The 17,531-nt window shown below is 53.2% G+C and overlaps 4 non-coding genes across 4 annotated transcripts; all 4 read right to left on the reverse strand.

Moving 5' to 3' along the window:
- Positions 1–509: 509 nt before the first annotated feature.
- TRNAN-GUU (transfer RNA asparagine (anticodon GUU)) lies at positions 510–586 on the reverse strand. Its single transcript has one exon. It is a non-coding gene; the product is annotated as a tRNA-Asn (tRNA).
- Positions 587–7,713: 7,127 nt separating this feature from the next.
- TRNAN-GUU (transfer RNA asparagine (anticodon GUU)) lies at positions 7,714–7,790 on the reverse strand. The gene has a single exon. It is a non-coding gene; the product is annotated as a tRNA-Asn (tRNA).
- Positions 7,791–11,816: 4,026 nt separating this feature from the next.
- Positions 11,817–11,893, reverse strand: TRNAN-GUU (transfer RNA asparagine (anticodon GUU)). Its single transcript has one exon. It is a non-coding gene; the product is annotated as a tRNA-Asn (tRNA).
- Positions 11,894–16,378: 4,485 nt separating this feature from the next.
- Positions 16,379–16,455, reverse strand: TRNAN-GUU (transfer RNA asparagine (anticodon GUU)). The gene has a single exon. It is a non-coding gene; the product is annotated as a tRNA-Asn (tRNA).
- Positions 16,456–17,531: the final 1,076 nt, after the last annotated feature.

Consider the following 17,531-nt stretch of genomic DNA (forward strand, 5'->3'; position numbering starts at 1 on the left):
CTCCTTTCTCACCACCAACAGAACATATCTTCAAAGCTATCAGCGCAAAGAAAAAAGCAACACACCACTCCCGGGAGGGCTCGAACCTCCAACATTTCGGTTAACAGCCGATCGCGCTAGCCACTTCCGCATCGGAGACAGTCCGGCTCCACTCTCACCACTGTCAGAACATTTCTTCAGAGCTATCAGCCCAAAGAAAAAAAAGCGCCGCACCACCATCGGGTGGGCTCGAACCTCCAACGTTTCGGTTAACAGCCAATCGCGCTAACCAATTGCGCCACGGAGACAGTCCTGCTCCACTCTCACCATCGTCAGAACATTTCTTCAGAGCTATCAGCCCAAAGAAAAAAAAAGCGCCGCACCACCATCGGGTGGGCTCGAACCTCCAACCTTTCAGTTAACAGCCCATCGCGCTAGCCAATTACGCCACGGAGACAGTCGTGCTCCACTCTCACCACCATCAGAACATATCTTCAAAGCTATAAGGGCAAAGAAAAAAAGCAACACACCACTCCCGGGAGGGTTCGAACCTCCAACCTTTCGGTTAACAGCCGAACGCGCTAGCCGATTGCGCCACGGAGACAGTCGTGCTCCACTACCACCACCATCAGAACATATCTTCAAAGCTATCAGCGCAAAGAAAAAAGCAACACACCACTACCGAGAGGGCTTGAACCTCGAACCCTTCGGTTAACAGCCGATCTCGCTAGCCAATTGCGCCACGGAGACAGTCGTGCTCCACTCTCACCACCGTCAGAACATTTCTTCAGAGCTAACAGCCCAAAGAAAAAAAAGCGCCGCACCACCACCAGGTGGGCTGGAACCTCCAAACTTTCGGTTAACAGCCGATCGCGCTAGCCAATTGCGCCATGGAGACAGTCCTGCTCCACTCTCACCACCATCAGAACATATCTTTAAAGCTATCAGCCCAAAGAAAAAAAAAGCAACATACCATTACTGGGTGGACTCGAACCTCCAACCTTTCAGTTAACAGCCCATCGCGCTAGCCAATTGCGCCACGGAGAGACTCGTGCTCCAGTTTCCCCACCATCATAACATATCTTCAAAGCTATCAGCGCAAAGAAAAAAGCAACACACCACTCCCGGTAGGGCTCGAACCTCCAACCTTTCGGTTAACAGCCGATCGCGCTAGCCAATTGCGCCAAGGAGACAGTCATGCTCCACTCTCACCACCGTCAGAACAATTCTTCAGAGCTATCAGCCCAAAGGAATAAAAGCGCCGCACCACCACCGGGTGGGCTTAAACCTCCAACCTTTTGGTTAACACCCGATCGCGCTAGCCAATTGTGCAACGGAGAGAGTCGTGCTCCACTCTCACCAACATCAGAACATATCCCAAAGGCTATCAGCCCAAAGAAAAAAAAAGCGCCGCACCACCACCGAGTGGGCTCGAACCTCCAACCTTTCGGTTAACAGCCGATTGCGCCAGCCAATTGCGCCACGGAGACAGTCGTGGTCCACCCTCCTCCCCGTCAGAACATTTCTTCAGAGCTATCAGCCCAAAGAAAAAGAAGCGCCGCACAAACACCGAGTGGGCTCGAACCTCCAACCTTTCGGTTCACAGCCGATCGCGCCAGCCAATTGCGCCACGGAGACAGTCGTGGTCCACCCTCCTCCCCGTCAGAACATTTCTTCAGAGCTATCAGCCCAAAGAAAAAGAAGCGCCGCACCACCACCGGGTGGGCTTGAACCTCCAACTATTCGGTTAACAGCCGGTCGCGCTAGCCAATTGCGCCACGGAGATAGTCATGCTCCACTTCCACCACCATCAGAACATATCTTCAAAGCTATCAGCGCAAAAAAAGCAACACACCACTCCCGGGAGAGCTCGAACCTCCAACCTTTCGGTTAACAGCCGATCGCGCTAGCCAATTGCGCCACGGAGACAGTCGTGCTCCACTCCCACCACCTACAGAACATATCTTCAAAGCTATCAGCGCAAAGAAAAAAGGAACACACCACTCCCGGGTGGGCTTGAACCTCGAACCTGTCGGTTAACAGCCGATCTCGCTAGCCAATTGCGCCACGGAGACAGTCCTGCTCCACTCTCACCACCATCACAACATACCTTCAAAGCACTCAGCCCAAAGAAAAAAAAGCGCCGCACCACCACCGAGTGGGCTCGAACCTCCAACCCTTCGGTTAACAGCCGATCGCGCCAGCCAATTGCGCCACGGAGACAGTCGTGCTCCACTCTCTCCCCCGTCAGAACATTTCTTCAGAGCTATCAGCCCAAAGGAAAAAAAGCGCCGCACCACCACCGAGTGGGCTCGAACCTCCAACCTTTCGGTTAACAGCCGATCACGCTAGCCGATTGCGCCACGGAGACAGTCGTGCTCCACTCTCACCACCGTCAGAACATTTCTTCAGAGCTATAAGCCCAAAGGAAAAAAAGTGCCGCACCACCACCGGGTGGGTTCGAGCGTCCAACTTTTCGGTTAATAGCCCATTGCGCTAGCCAATTACGCCACGGAGACAGAAGTGCTCCACTCTCACCACCATCAGAACATATCTTCAAAGCTATCAGCGCAAAGAAAAAAAAGCGCTGCACCACCACCAGGTGGGCTGGAACCTCCAACCTTTCGGTTAACAGCCAATCACGCTAGCCGATTGCGCCACGGAGACAGTCGTGCTCCACTCCCACCACCATCAGAACATATATTCAAAGCTATCAGCGCAAAAAAAAGCAACACACCACTCCCGGGAGAGCTCGAACCTCCAGCCTTTCGGTTAACAGCCGATCGCGCTAGCCAATTGCGCCACGGATAGAGTCGTGCTCTTTTCTCACCACCAACAGAACATATCTTAAATTCTATCAGGGCAAAGAAAAAAAAGCGCCGCACCACCACCGGGTGGGCTCGAACCTCCAACCTTTCGGTTAATAGCCCATCGCGCTAGCCAATTGCGCCACGGAGACAGTCGTGCTCCACTCTCACCACCGTCAGAACATTTCTTCAGAGCTATAAGCCCAAAGGAAAAAAAGTGCCGCACCACCACCGGGTGGGTTCGAGCGTCCAACCTTTCGGTTAATAGCCCTTTGCGCTAGCCAATTACGCCACGGAGACAGTCGTGCTCCACTCTCACCACCATCAGAACATATCTTCAAAGCTATCAGCGCAAAGAAAAAAGCAACACACCACTCCCGGGAGGGCTCGAACCTCCAACCTTTAGGTTAACAGCCGATCGCGCTAGCCAATTGCGCCACGGAGACAGTCCTGCTCCACTCTCACCACCATCAGAACATATCTTCAAAGGTATCAGCCCAAAGAAAAAAAGCGCCGCACCACCACCGAGTGGGCTCGAACCTCCAACCTTTCGGTTAACAGCCGATCGCGCCAGCCAATTGCGCCACGGAGACAGTCGTGCTCCACTCTCCCCCCCCGTCAGAACATTTCTTCAGAGCTATCAGCCCAAAGGAAAAAAAGCGCCGCACCACCACCGAGTGGGCTCGAACCTCCAACCTTTCGGTTAACAGCCAATCACGCTAGCCGATTGCGCCACGGAGACAGTCGTGCTCCACTCCCACCACCATCAGAACATATATTCAAAGCTATCAGCGCAAAAAAAAGCAACACACCACTCCCGGGAGAGCTCGAACCTCCAGCCTTTCGGTTAACAGCCGATCGCGCTAGCCAATTGCGCCACGGAGAGAGTCGTGCTCTTTTCTCACCACCAACAGAACATATCTTAAATGCTATCAGGGCAAAGAAAAAAAAGCGCCGCACCACCACCGGGTGGGCTCGAACCTCCAACCTTTCGGTTAATAGCCCATCGCGCTAGCCAATTGCGCCACGGAGACAGTCGTGCTCCACTCTCACCACCGTCAGAACATTTCTTCAGAGCTATAAGCCCAAAGGAAAAAAAGTGCCGCACCACCACCGGGTGGGTTCGAGCGTCCAACCTTTCGGTTAATAGCCCTTTGCGCTAGCCAATTACGCCACGGAGACAGTCGTGCTCCACTCTCACCACCATCAGAACATATCTTCAAAGCTATCAGCGCAAAGAAAAAAGCAACACACCACTCCCGGGAGGGCTCGAACCTCCAACCTTTAGGTTAACAGCCGATCGCGCTAGCCAATTGCGCCACGGAGACAGTCCTGCTCCACTCTCACCACCATCAGAACATATCTTCAAAGGTATCAGCCCAAAGAAAAAAAGCGCCGCACCACCACCGAGTGGGCTCGAACCTCCAACCTTTCGGTTATCTGCCGAACGTGCTAGCCAATTGCGCCAAGGAGACAGTCGTGCTCCACTCTCACCACCGTCAGAACATTTCTTCAGAGCTATGAGCCAAAAGAAAAAAAGCGCCGCACCACCATCGGGTGGGCTCGAACCTCCAACCTTTCGGTTAACAGCCAATCGCGCTAGCCAATTGTGCCACGGAGACAGTCGTGCTTCACTCTCACCACCGTCAGAACATTTCTTCAGAGCTAACAGCCCAAAGAAAAAAAAGCGCCGCACCACCACCAGGTGGGCTGGAACCTCCAAACTTTCGGTTAACAGCCGATCGCGCTAGCCAATTGCGCCATGGAGACAGTCCTGCTCCACTCTCACCACCATCAGAACATATCTTTAAAGCTATCAGCCCAAAGAAAAAAAAGCAACATACCATTACTGGGTGGACTCGAACCTCCAACCTTTCGGTTAACAGCCGAACGCGCTAGCCGATTGCGCCACGGAGACAGTCGTGCTCCACTCCCACCACCATAAGAACATATCTTCAAAGCTATCAGCGCAAAGAAAAAAGCAACACACCACTCCCGGGAGGGCTCGAACCTCCAACCTTTAGGTTAACAGCCGATCGCGCTAGCCAATTGTGCCAAGGAGACAGTCGTGCTCCACTCTCACCACCGTCAGAACAATTCTCCAGAGCTATCAGCCCAAAGAAAAAAAAGCGCCGCACCACCACCGGGTGGGTTCGAACCTCCAACCTTTCGGTTAACAGCCCATCGCGCTAGCCAATTGCGCCACGGAGACAGTCATGCTCCACTCTCACCACCGTCAGAACATTTCTTCAGAGCTATCAGCCCAAAGAAAAAAAAAGCGCCGCACCACCACCGGGTGGGCTCGAACCTCCAACCTTGCGGTTAACACCCCATCGCGCTAGCCAATTACGCCACGGAGATAGTCGTGCTCCACTCTCACCACCATCAGAACATATCTTCAAAGCTATAAGCGCAAAGAAAAAAAAGCAACACACCACTCCCGGGAGGGCTCGAACCTCCAACCTTTTAGTTAACAGCCGATCGCGCTAGCCGATTGCGCCACAGAGACAGTCGTGCTCCACTCCCACCACCATCAGAACATATCTTCAAAGCTATCAGCGCAAAGAAAAAAGCAACACACCACTCCCGGGAGAGCTCGAACCTCCAACCTTTCGGTTAACAGCCGATCGCGCTAGCCAATTGCGCCACGGAGACAGTCCTGCTGCACTCTCACCACCGTCTAAACGTCTCTTCAGAGCTATCAGCCCAAAGAAAAAAAAGCGCCGCACCACCATCGGGTGGGCTCGAACCTCCCACGTTTCGGTTAACAGCCAATCGCGCTAGCCAATTGCGCAACGGAGACAGTCATGCTCCACTCTCACCACCGTCAGAACATTTCTTCAGAGCTATCAGCCCAGAGGAAAAAAAGCGCCGCACCACCACCGGGTGGGCTCGAGCGTCCAACATTTCGGTTAATAGCCCATCGCGCTAGCCAATTACTCCACGGAGACAGTCGTGCTCCACTCTCACCACCATCAAAACATATCTTCAAAGCTATCAGCCCAAACAAAAAAAAGCAACACACCACACCTGGGAGGGCTCGAACCTCCAACCTTTCAGTTAACAGCCCATCGCGCTAGCCAACTGTGCCCCGGAGACAGTCGTGCTCCACTCTTACCACCATCACAAATATCTTCAAAGCTATCAGCCCAAAGAAAAAAAAGCACCGCACCACCACCGCGTGGGCTCGAACCTCCAACTTTTCGGTTACCAGCCGATCGCGCTAGCCGAGTGCGCCACAGAGACAGCCCTGCTTCACTCTCACCACCATCAGAACATATCTTCAAAGCTATCAGCCCAAAGAAAAAAAGCAACACACCACTCCCGGGAGGGCTCGAACCTCCAACCTTTCAGTTAACAGCCGATAACGCTAGCCAATTGCGCCACGGAGACAGTCATGCTCCACTCTCACCACCGTCAGAACATTTCTTCAGAGCTATCAGCCCAAAGGAAAAAAAGCGCCGCACCACCACCGGGTGGGCTCGAGCGTCACACATTTCGGTTAATAGCCCATCGCGCTAGCCAATTACTCCACGGAGACAGTCGTGCTCCACTCTCACCACCATCAGAACATATCTTCAAAGCTATCAGCACAAAGAAAAAAGCAACACACCACTCCCGGGAGGGCTCGAACCTCCAACCTTTCGGTTAACAGCCCATCGCGCTAGCCAATTGCGCCACGGAGACAGTCCTGCTCCACTCTCACTACCGTCAGAACATTTCTTCAGAGCTATCAGCCCAAAGGAAAAAAGCGCCGCACCACCACCGGGTGGGCTCGAACCTCCAACCTTTTCGTTAACAGCCGATCGCGCTAGCCAATTGCGCCACGGAGAGAGTCGTGCTCCTTTCTCACCACCAACAGAACATATCTTCAAAGCTATCAGCGCAAAGAAAAAAGAACACACCACTCCCGGGAGGGCTTGAACCTCGAACCTTTCGGTTAACAGCCGATCGCGCTAGCCAATTGCACCGCGGAGACAGTCATGCTCCACTCTCACCACCATCAGAACAAAAGCTATAAGCGCAAAGAAAAAGCAACACACGACTCCCGAGAGGGCTCGAACCTCCAACTTTTCTGTTAACAGCCGATCGCGCTAGCAAATTGCGCCACGGAGACAGTCCTGCTCCACTCTCACCACCATCAGAACATATATTCAAAGCTATAGACGAAAGAAAAAAAAGCGCCGCACCACCACCGGGTGGGCTCGAACCTCCAACCTTTCGGTTAACAGCCGATCGCGCTAGAGAATCGCGTAACGGAGACAGTCCCGCTCCACTCTCACCACCACCAGAACATATCTTCAGAGCTATCAGCCCAAAGAAAAAAAGCGCCGCACCACCACCGGGTGGGCTCGAACCTCCAACCTTTTGGTTAACAGCCGATCGCGCTAGCCAATTGCGCCACAGAGAGAGTCATGCTCCTTTCTCACCACCAACAGAACATATCTCCAAAGCTATCACCGCAAAGAAAAAAGCAACACACCACTCCCGGGAGGGCTCAAACCTCCAACATTTCGGTTAACAGCCGATCGCGCTAGCCACTTCCGCATCGGAGACAGTCCGGTTCCACTCTCACCACTGTCAGAACATTTCTTCAGAGCTATCAGCCCAAAGAAAAAGAAGCGCCGCACCACCATCGGGTGGGCTCGAACCTCCAACGTTTCGGTTAACAGCCAATCGCGCTAGCCAATTGCGCCACGGAGACAGTCCTGCTCCACTCTCACCATCGTCAGAACATTTCTTCAGAGCTATCAGCCCAAAGAAAAAAAAAGCGCCGCACCACCATCGGGTGGGCTCGAACCTCCAACCTTTCAGTTAACAGCCCATCGCGCTAGCCAATTACGCCACGGAGACAGTCGTGCTCCACTCTCACCACCATCAGAACATATCTTCAAAGCTATAAGGGCAAAGAAAAAAAGCAACACACCACTCCCGGGAGGGTTCGAACCTCCAACCTTTCGGTTAACAGCCGAACGCGCTAGCCGATTGCGCCACGGAGACAGTCGTGCTCCACTCCCACCACCATCAGAACATATCTTCAAAGCTATCAGCGCAAAGAAAAAAGCAACACACCACTCCCGGGAGGGCTTGAACCTCGAACCTGTCGGATAACAGCCGATCTCGCTAGCCAATTGCGCCACGGAGACAGTCCTGCTCCACTCTCACCACCATCACAACATATCTTCAAAGCACTCAGCCCAAAGAAAAAAAAGCGCCGCACCACCACCGAGTGGGCTCGAACCTCCAACCTTTCGGTTAACAGCCGATCGCGCCAGCCAATTGCGCCACGGAGACAGTCGTGCTCCACTCTCCCCCCCGTCAGAACATTTCTTCAGAGCTATCAGCCCAAAGGAAAAAAAGCGCCGCACCACCACCGAGTGGGCTCGAACCTCCAACCTTTCGGTTAACAGCCGATCACGCTAGCCGATTGCGCCACGGAGACAGTCGTTCTCCACTCCCACCACCATCAGAACATATATTCAAAGCTATCAGCGCAAAAAAAAGCAACACACCACTCCCGGGAGAGCTCGAACCTCCAGCCTTTCGGTTAACAGCCGATCGCGCTATCCAATTGCACCACGGAGAGAGTCGTGCTCTTTTCTCACCACCAACAGAACATATCTTCAATGCTATCAGGGCAAAGAAAAAAAAGCGCCGCACCACCACCGGGTTGGCTCGAACCTCCAACCTTTCGGTTAATAGCCCATCGCGCTAGCCAATTGCGCCACGGAGACAGTCGTGCTCCACTCTCACCACCGTCAGAACATTTCTTCAGAGCTATAAGCCCAAAGGAAAAAAGTGCCGCACCACCACCGGGTGGGTTCAAGCGTCCAACCTTTCGGTTAATAGCCCATTGCGCTAGCCAATTACGCCACGGAGACAGTCGTGCTCCACTCTCACCACCATCAGAACATATCTTCAAAGCTATCAGCGCAAAGAAAAAAGCAACACACCACTCCCGGGAGGGCTCGAACCTCCAACCTTTAGGTTAACAGCCGATCGCGCTAGCCAATTGCGCCAAGGAGACAGTCGTGCTCCACTCTCACCACCGTCAGAACAATTCTCCAGAGCTATCAGCCCAAAGAAAAAAAAGCGCCGCACCACCACCGGGTGGGCTCGAACCTCCAACCTTTTGGTTAACACCCGATCTTGCTAGCCGATTGCGCAACGGAGAAAGTCGTGCTCCACTCTCACCACCAACAGGACATTTCTTCAGAGCTATCAGCGCAAAGAAAAAGGCAACACACCACTACCGAGAGGGCTTGAACCTCGAACCTTTCGGTTAACAGCCGATCTCGCTAGCCAATTGCGCCACGGAGACAGTCGTGCTCCACTCTCACCACCGTCAGAACATTTCTTCAGAGCTAACAGCCCAAAGAAAAAAAAGCGCCGCACCACCACCAGGTGGGCTGGAACCTCCAAACTTTCGGTTAACAGCCGATCGCGCTAGCCAATTGCGCCATGGAGACAGTCCTGCTCCACTCTCACCACCATCAGAACATATCTTTAAAGCTATCAGCCCAAAGAAAAAAAAAGCAACATACCATTACTGGGTGGACTCGAACCTCCAACCTTTCAGTTAACAGCCCATCGCGCTAGCCAATTGCGCCACGGAGAGACTCGTGCTCCACTCTCCCCACCATCATAACATATCTTCAAAGCTATCAGCGCAAAGAAAAAAGCAACACACCACTCCCGGTAGGGCTCGAACCTCCAACCATTCGGTTAACAGCCGATCGCGCTAGCCAATTGCGCCAAGGAGACAGTCATGCTCCACTCTCACCACCGTCAGAACAATTCTTCAGAGCTATCAGCCCAAAGGAAAAAAAGCGCCGCACCACCACCGGGTGGGCTCAAACCTCCAACCTTTTGGTTAACACCCGATCGCGCTAGCCAATTGCGCCACGAAGACAGTCGTGGTCCACCCTCCTCCCCGTCAGAACATTTCTTCAGAGCTATCAGCCCAAAGAAAAAGAAGCGCCGCACAACCACCGGGTGGGCTTGAACCTCCAACTATTCGGTTAACAGCCGATCGTGCTAGCCAATTGCGCCACGGACATAGTCGTGCTCCACTTCCACCACCATCAGAACATATCTTCAAAGCTATCAGCGCAAAAAAAGCAACACACCACTCCCGGGAGAGCTCGAACCTCCAACCTTTCGGTTAACAGCCAATCGCGCTAGCCAATTGCGCCACGGAGACAGTCCTGCTCCACTCTCATCATCGTCAGAACATTTCTTCAGAGCTATCAGCCCAAAGAAAAAAAAGAGCCGCACCACCATCGGGTGGGCTCGAGCGTCCAACATTTCGGTTAATAGCCCATCGCGCTAGCCAATTACTCCACGGAGACAGTCGTGCTCCACTCTCACCACCATCAAAACATATCTTCAAAGCTATCAGCCCAAACAAAAAAAGCAACACACCACACCTGGGAGGGCTCGAACCTCCAACCTTTCAGTTAACAGCCCATCGCGCTAGCCAACTGTGCCCCGGAGACAGTCGTGCTCCACCCTCACCACCATCACAAATATCTTCAAAGCTATCAGCCCAAAGAAAAAAAAGCACCGCACCACCACCGCGTGGGCTCGAACCTCCAACTTTTCGGTTACCAGCCGATCGCGCTAGCCGAGTGCGCCACAGAGACAGTCGTGCTCCACTCTCACCACCATCAGAACATATCTTCAAAGCTATCAGCACAAAGAAAAAAGCAACACACCACTCCCGGGAGGGCTCGAACCTCCAACCTTTCGGTTAACAGCCCATCGCGCTAGCCAATTGCGCCACGGAGACAGTCCAGCTCCACTCTCACTACCGTCAGAACATTTCTTCAGAGCTATCAGCCCAAAGGAAAAAAGCGCCACACCACCACCGGGTGGGCTCGAACCTCCAACCTTTTCGTTAACAGCCGATCGCGCTAGCCAATTGCGCCACGGAGAGAGTCGTGCTCCTTTCTCACCACCAACAGAACATATCTTCAAAGCTATCAGCGCAAAGAAAAAAGAACACACCACTCCCGGGAGGGCTTGAACCTCGAACCTTTCGGTTAACAGCCGATCGCGCTAGCCAATTGCGCCGCGGAGACAGTCATGCTCCACTCTCACCACCATCAGAACAAAAGCTATAAGCGCAAAGAAAAAGCAACACACGACTCCCGAGAGGGCTCGAACCTCCAACTTTTCTGTTAACAGCCGATCGCGCTAGCAAATTGCGCCACGGAGACAGTCCTGCTCCACTCTCACCACCATCAGAACATATATTCAAAGCTATAGACGAAAGAAAAAAAAGCGCCGCACCACCACCGGGTGGGCTCGAACCTCCAACCTTTCGGTTAACAGCCGATCGCGCTAGAGAATCGCGTAACGGAGACAGTCCCGCTCCACTCTCACCACCACCAGAACATATCTTCAGAGCTATCAGCCCAAAGAAAAAAGCGCCGCACCACCACCGGGTGGGCTCGAACCTCTAACCTTTTGGTTAACAGCCGATCGCGCTAGCCAATTGCGCCACAGAGAGAGTCATGCTCCTTTCTCACCACCAACAGAACATATCTCTAAAGCTATCACCGCAAAGAAAAAAGCAACACACCACTCCCGGGAGGGCTCGAACCTCCAACATTTCGGTTAACAGCCGATCGCGCTAGCCACTTCCGCATCGGAGACAGTCCGGCTCCACTCTCACCACTGTCAGAACATTTCTTCAGAGCTATCAGCCCAAAGAAAAAAAGCGCCGCACCACCATCGGGTGGGCTCGAACCTCCAACGTTTAGGTTAACAGCCAATCGCGCTAGCCAATTGCGCCACGGAGACAGTCCTGCTCCACTCTCACCATCGTCAGAACATTTCTTCAGAGCTATCAGCCCAAAGAAAAAAAAAGCGCCGCACCACCATCGGGTGGGCTCGAACCTCCAACCTTTCAGTTAACAGCCCATCGCGCTAGCCAATTACGCCACGGAGACAGTCGTGTTCCACTCTCACCACCATCAGAACATATCTTCAAAGCTATAAGGGCAAAGAAAAAAAGCAACACACCACTCCCGGGAGGGTTCGAACCTCCAACCTTTCGGTTAACAGCCGAACGCGCTAGCCGATTGCGCCACGGAGACAGTCGTGCTCCACTCCCACCACCATCAGAACATATCTTCAAAGCTATCAGCGCAAAGAAAAAAGCAACACACCACTCCCGGGAGGGCTTGAACCTCGAACCTGTCGGATAACAGCCGATCTCGCTAGCCAATTGCGCCACGGAGACAGTCCTGCTCCACTCTCACCACCATCACAACATATCCTCAAAGCACTCAGCCCAAAGAAAAAAAAAGCGCCGCACCACCACCGAGTGGGCTCGAACCTCCAACCTTTCGGTTAACAGCCGATCGCGCCAGCCAATTGCGCCACGGAGACAGTCGTGCTCCACTCTCCCCCCCGTCAGAACATTTCTTCAGAGCTATCAGCCCAAAGGAAAAAAAGCGCCGCACCACCACCGAGTGGGCTCGAACCTCCAACCTTTCGGTTAACAGCCGATCACGCTAGCCGATTGCGCCACGGAGACAGTCGTGCTCCACTCCCACCACCATCAGAACATATATTCAAAGCTATCAGCGCAAAAAAAAAGCAACACACCACTCCCGGGAGAGCTCGAACCTCCAGCCTTTCGGTTAACAGCCGATCGCGCTAGCCAATTGCGCCACGGAGAGAGTCGTGCTCTTTTCTCACCACCAACAGAACATATCTTCAATGCTATCAGGGCAAAGAAAAAAAAGCGCCGCACCACCACCGGGTTGGCTCGAACCTCCAACCTTTCGGTTAATAGCCCATCGCGCTAGCCAATTGCGCCACGGAGACAGTCGTGCTCCACTCTCACCACCGTCAGAACATTTCTTCAGAGCTATAAGCCCAAAGGAAAAAAGTGCCGCACCACCACCGGGTGGGTTCAAGCGTCCAACCTTTCGGTTAATAGCCCATTGCGCTAGCCAATTACGCCACGGAGACAGTCGTGCTCCACTCTCACCACCATCAGAACATATCTTCAAAGCTATCAGCGCAAAGAAAAAAGCAACACACCACTCCCGGGAGGGCTCGAACCTCCAACCTTTAGGTTAACAGCCGATCGCGCTAGCCAATTGCGCCAAGGAGACAGTCGTGCTCCACTCTCACCACCGTCAGAACAATTCTCCAGAGCTATCAGCCCAAAGAAAAAAAAGCGCCGCACCACCACCGGGTGGGCTCGAACCTCCAACCTTTTGGTTAACACCCGATCGCGCTAGCCGATTGCGCAACGGAGAAAGTCGTGCTCCACTCTCACCACCAACAGAACATTTCTTCAGAGCTATCAGCGCAAAGAAAAAAGCAACACACCACTACCGAGAGGGCTTGAACCTCGAACCTTTCGTTTAACAGCCGATCTCGCTAGCCAATTGCGCCACGGAGACAGTCGTGCTCCACTCTCACCACCGTCAGAACATTTCTTCAGAGCTAACAGCCCAAAGAAAAAAAAGCGCCGCACCACCACCAGGTGGGCTGGAACCTCCAAACTTTCGGTTAACAGCCGATCGCGCTAGCCAATTGCGCCATGGAGACAGTCCTGCTCCACTCTCACCACCATCAGAACATATCTTTAAAGCTATCAGCCCAAAGAAAAAAAAAGCAACATACCATTACTGGGTGGACTCGAACCTCCAACCTTTCAGTTAACAGCCCATCGCGCTAGAGAATTGCGCCACGGAGAGACTCGTGCTCCACTCTCCCCACCATCATAACATATCTTCAAAGCTATCAGCGCAAAGAAAAAAGCAACACACCACTCCCGGTAGGGCTCGAACCTCCAACCTTTCGGTTAACAGCCGATCGCGCTAGCCAATTGCGCCAAGGAGACAGTCATGCTCCACTCTCACCACCGTCAGAACAATTTTTCAGAGCTATCCGCCCAAAGGAAAAAAAGCGCCGCACCACCACCGGGTGGGCTCAAACCTCCAACCTTTTGGTTAACACCCGATCGCGCTAGCCAATTGTGCAACGGAGAGAGTCGTGCTCCACTCTCACCAACATCAGAACATATCCCAAAGGCTATCAGCCCAAAGAAAAAAAAAGCGCCGCACCACCACCGAGTGGGCTCGAACCTCCAACCTTTCGGTTAACAGCCGATTGCGCCAGCCAATTGCGCCACGGAGACAGTCGTGGTCCACCCTCCTCCCCGTCAGAACATTTCTTCAGAGCTATCAGCCCAAAGAAAAAGAAGCGCCGCACAAACACCGAGTGGGCTCGAACCTCCAACCTTTCGGTTAACAGCCGATTGCGCCAGCCAATTGCGCCACGAAGACAGTCGTGGTCCACCCTCCTCCCCGTCAGAACATTTCTTCAGAGCTATCAGCCCAAAGAAAAAGAAGCGCCGCACAACCACCGGGTGGGCTTGAACCTCCAACTATTCGATTAACAGCCGATCGCGCTAGCCAATTGCGCCACGGACATAGTCGTGCTCCACTTCCACCACCATCAGAACATATCTTCAAAGCTATCAGCGCAAAAAAAGCAACACACCACTCCCGGGAGAGCTCGAACCTCCAACCTTTCGGTTAACAGCCAATCGCGCTAGCCAATTGCGCCACGGAGACAGTCCTGCTCCACTCTCATCATCGTCAGAACATTTCTTCAGAGCTATCAGCCCAAAGAAAAAAAAGAGCCGCACCACCATCGGGTGGGCTCGAACCTCCAACCTTTCAGTTAACAGCCCATCGCGCTAGCCAATTACGCCACGGAGACAGTCCTGCTCCACTCTCACCACCATCAGAACATATCTTAAAGGCTATCAGCCCAAAGAAAAAAAAGCGCCGCACCACCACCGAGTGGGCTCGAACCTCCAACCTTTCGGTTCACAGCCGATCGCGCCAGCCAATTGCGCCACGGAGACAGTCGTGGTCCACCCTCCTCCCCGTCAGAACATTTCTTCAGAGCTATCAGCCCAAAGAAAAAGAAGCGCCGCACCACCACCGGGTGGGCTTGAACCTCCAACTATTCGGTTAACAGCCGGTCGCGCTAGCCAATTGCGCCACGGAGAGAGTCATGCTCCTTTCTCACCACCAACAGAACATATCTCTAAAGCTATCAGTGCAAAAAAAAGCAACACACCACTCCCGGGAGAGCTCGAACCTCCAGCCTTTCGGTTAACAGCCGATCGCGCTAGCCAATTGCGCCACGGAGAGAGTCGTGCTCTTTTCTCACCACCAACAGAACATATCTTCAATGCTATCAGGGCAAAGAAAAAAAAGCGCCGCACCACCACCGGGTGGGCTCGAACCTCCAACCTTTCGGTTAATAGCCCATCGCGCTAGCCAATTGCGCCACGGAGACAGTCGTGCTCCACTCTCACCGCCGTCAGAACATTTCTTCAGAGCTATAAGCCCAAAGGAAAAAAAGTGCCGCACCACCACCGGGTGGGTTCGAGCGTCCAACCTTTCGGTTAATAGCCCATTGCGCTAGCCAATTACGCCACGGAGACAGTCGTGCTCCACTCTCACCACCATCAGAACATATCTTCAAAGCTATCAGCGCAAAGAAAAAAGCAACACACCACTCCCGGGAGGGCTCGAACCTCCAACCTTTAGGTTAACAGCCGATCGCGCTAGCCAATTGCGCCAAGGAGACAGTCGTGCTCCAGTCTCACCACCGTCAGAACAATTCTCCAGAGCTATCAGCCCAAAGAAAAAAAAGCGCCGCACCACCACCGGGTGGGCTCGAACCTCCCACCTTTTGGTTAACACCCGATCGCGCTAGCCGATTGCGCAACGGAGAAAGTCGTGCTCCACTCTCACCACCAACAGAACATTTCTTCAGAGCTATCAGCGCAAAGAAAAAAGCAACACACCACTACCGAGAGGGCTTGAACCTCGAACCTTTCGGTTAACAGCCGATCTCGCTAGCCAATTGCGCCACGGAGACAGTCCCGCTCCACTCTCACCACCACCAGAACATATCTTCAGAGCTATCAGCCCAAAGAAAAAAGCGCCGCACCACCACCGGGTGGGCTCGAACCTCTAACCTTTTGGTTAACAGCCGATCGCGCTAGCCAATTGCGCCACAGAGAGAGTCATGCTCCTTTCTCACCACCAACAGAACATATCTCTAAAGCTATCACCGCAAAGAAAAAAGCAACACACCACTCCCGGGAGGGCTCGAACCTCCAACATTTCGGTTAACAGCCGATCGCGCTAGCCACTTCCGCATCGGAGACAGTCCGGCTCCACTCTCACCACTGTCAGAACATTTCTTCAGAGCTATCAGCCCAAAGAAAAAAAAGCGCCGCACCACCATCGGGTGGGCTCGAACCTCCAACGTTTCGGTTAACAGCCAATCGCGCTAGCCAATTGCGCCACGGAGACAGTCCTGCTCCACTCTCACCATCGTCAGAACATTTCTTCAGAGCTATCAGCCCAAAGAAAAAAAAAGCGCCGCACCACCATCGGGTGGGCTCGAAACTCCAACCTTTCAGTTAACAGCCCATCGCGCTAGCCAATTACGCCACGGAGACAGTCGTGCTCCACTCTCACCACCATCAGAACATATCTTCAAAGCTATAAGGGCAAAGAAAAAAAGCAACACACCACTCCCGGGAGGGTTCGAACCTCCAACCTTTCGGTTAACAGCCGAACGCGCTAGCCGATTGCGCCACGGAGACAGTCGTGCTCCACTCCCACCACCATCAGAACATATCTTCAAAGCTATCAGCGCAAAGAAAAAAGCAACACACCACTCCCGGGAGGGCTTGAACCTCGAACCTGTCGGATAACAGCCGATCTCGCTAGCCAATTGCGCCACGGAGACAGTCCTGCTCCACTCTCACCACCATCACAACATATCTTCAAAGCACTCAGCCCAAAGAAAAAAAAGCGCCGCACCACCACCGAGTGGGCTCGAACCTCCAACCTTTCGGTTAACAGCCGATCGCGCCAGCCAATTGCGCCACGGAGACAGTCGTGCTCCACTCTCCCCCCCGTCAGAACATTTCTTCAGAGCTATCAGCCCAAAGGAAAAAAAGCGCCGCACCACCACCGAGTGGGCTCGAACCTCCAACCTTTCGGTTAACAGCCGATCACGCTAGCCGATTGCGCCACGGAGACAGTCGTGCTCCACTCCCACCACCATCAGAACATATATTCAAAGCTATCAGCGCAAAAAAAAAAGCAACACACCACTCCCGGGAGAGCTCGAACCTCCAGCCTTTCGGTTAACAGCCGATCGCGCTAGCCAATTGCGCCACGGAGAGAGTCGTGCTCTTTTCTCACCACCAACAGAACATATCTTCAATGCTATCAGGGCAAAGAAAAAAAAGCGCCGCACCACCACCGGGTTGGCTCGAACCTCCAACCTTTCGGTTAATAGCCCATCGCGCTAGCCAATTGCGCCACGGAGACAGTCGTGCTCCACTCTCACCACCGTCAGAACATTTCTTCAGAGCTATAAGCCCAAAGGAAAAAAGTGCCGCACCACCACCGGGTGGGTTCAAGCGTCCAACCTTTCGGTTAATAGCCCATTGCGCTAGCCAATTACGCCACGGAGACAGTCGTGCTCCACTCTCACCACCATCAGAACATATCTTCAAAGCTATCAGCGCAAAGAAAAAAGCAACACACCACTCCCGGGAGGGCTCGAACCTCCAACCTTTAGGTTAACAGCCGATCGCGCTAGCCAATTGCGCCAAGGAGACAGTCGTGCTCCACTCTCACCACCGTCAGAACAATTCTCCAGAGCTATCAG

Source organism: Rhipicephalus microplus, unplaced genomic scaffold (assembly GCF_043290135.1).
Source record: "Rhipicephalus microplus isolate Deutch F79 unplaced genomic scaffold, USDA_Rmic scaffold_26, whole genome shotgun sequence".
Lineage (NCBI taxonomy): Eukaryota > Metazoa > Arthropoda > Arachnida > Ixodida > Ixodidae > Rhipicephalus > Rhipicephalus microplus.